The sequence below is a fragment of the Arachis ipaensis genome, chromosome B3, assembly GCF_059453495.1.
Source record: "Arachis ipaensis isolate K30076 ecotype BB chromosome B3, ASM5945349v1, whole genome shotgun sequence".
Taxonomy (NCBI): Eukaryota; Viridiplantae; Streptophyta; class Magnoliopsida; order Fabales; family Fabaceae; genus Arachis; species Arachis ipaensis.
This window is the reverse complement of record NC_142438.1, coordinates 54,240,533-54,242,374: the sequence shown is the minus strand read 5'-3', so window position 1 is coordinate 54,242,374 and position 1,842 is coordinate 54,240,533. Positions and strand designations below refer to the sequence as shown.

The following is a 1,842-nucleotide window of genomic DNA, read 5'->3' as shown; positions in this document are numbered from 1 at the left end:
AAAATTAAGAGAAGCTAAAATACAACAATCTAGAGATAACCTTTCAGAAATTTTCGAACAGGAAAAGGAGATGGCAGCCGAAAATAATAATAATGTAAGAAAGATGCTTGGTGACTTTACTGCACCTAATTCCAATTTACATGGAAGAAGCATCTCCATTCCTGCCATTGGAGCAAACAACTTTGAGCTGAAACCTCAATTAGTTTCTCTGATGCAGCAGAACTGCAAGTTTCATGGACTTCCATCTGAAGATCCTTTTCAGTTCTTAACTGAATTCTTGCAGATATGTGATACTGTTAAGACTAATGGAGTAGATCCTGAAGTCTACAGGCTCATGCTTTTCCCTTTTGCTGTAAGAGACAGAGCTAGATTATGGTTGGATTCTCAACCCAAAGACAGCCTGAACTCTTGGGATAAGCTGGTCACGGCTTTCTTAGCCAAGTACTTTCCTCCTCAAAAGCTGAGCAAGCTTAGAGCTGATGTTCAAACCTTCAGACAGAAAGAAGGTGAATCCCTCTATGAAGCTTGGGAAAGATACAAACAGTTGACCAAAAAGTGTCCTTCTGACATGCTTTCAGAATGGACCATCCTGGATATATTCTATGATGGTTTATCTGAGCTATCAAAGATGTCATTGGACACTTCTGCAGGTGGATCCATTCACCTAAAGAAAACGCCTGCAGAAGCTCAAGAACTCATTGACATGGTTGCTAATAACCAGTTCATGTACACTTCTGAAAGGAATCCTGTGAATAATGGGATGCCTATGAAGAAGGGAGTTCTTGAGGTCGATACTCTGAATGCCATATTGGCTCAGAATAAAATATTGACTCAGCAAGTCAATATGATCTCTCAGAGTCTGCATGGAATGCAAGCTTCATCCAACAGTACTCAAGAGGCATCTTCTGAAGAAGAAGCTTATGATCCTGAGAACCCTGCAATAGCAGAGGTAAATTACTTAGGTGAACCTTATGGAAACACCTATAACTCAACATGGAGAAATCATCCAAATTTCTCATGGAAGGATCAAAAGCCTCAACAAGGCTTTAATAATGGTGGAAGAAACAGGCTTAGCAATAGCAAGCCTTTTCCATCATCAACTCAGCAACAGACAGAGAACTCTGAACAAAATACTTCTAATCTAGCAAATTTAGTCTCTGATCTATCTAAGGCCACTGTGAGTTTCATGAATGAAACAAGGTCTTCCATTAGAAATTTGGAAGCACAAGTGGGCCAGCTGAGTAAAAGGATCACTGAAATCCCTCCTAGTACTCTCCCAAGCAATACAGAAGAGAATCCAAAAGGAGAGTGCAAGGCCATTGACATAAGCACCATGGCCGAACCCAAAGAAGGAGAGGAGGATGTGAATCCCAAGGAGGAAGACCTCCTGGGACGTCCAGTGATCAATAAGGAGCTTCCCTCTGAGGAACCAAAGGACTCTGAGGCTCATCTAGAGACCATAGAGATTCCACTGAACCTCCTTATGCCCTTCATGAGCTCTGATGAGTACTCCTCTTCTGAAGAGAATGAGAATGTTACTGAAGAGCAAACTGCCAAGTTTCTTGGTGCAATCATGAAGCTGAATGCCAAATTATTTGGCATTGATACTTGGGAAGTTGAACCTCCCTTGTTCATCAATGAACTAAGTGATCTGGATCAACTGACATTGCCTCAAAAGAGACAGGATCCTGGAAAGTTCATAATACCTTGTACCATAGGCACCATGATCTTTAAGGCTCTGTGTGACCTTGGTTCAGGAATAAACCTCATGCCCCTCTCTGTAATAGAGAAACTGGGAATCTATGGGGTGCAAGCTGCTAAAATCTCATTAGAGATGGCAGA

General features: G+C 41.6%; 1 non-coding gene across 1 annotated transcript; it reads right to left on the bottom strand.

Moving 5' to 3' along the window:
• Positions 1-466: 466 nt before the first annotated feature.
• LOC148570673 (small nucleolar RNA R71) lies at positions 467-574 on the bottom strand. Its single transcript, XR_015908117.1, has one exon. It is a non-coding gene; the product is annotated as a small nucleolar RNA R71 (small nucleolar RNA).
• Between the last annotated feature and the right edge of the window lie 1,268 nt (positions 575-1,842).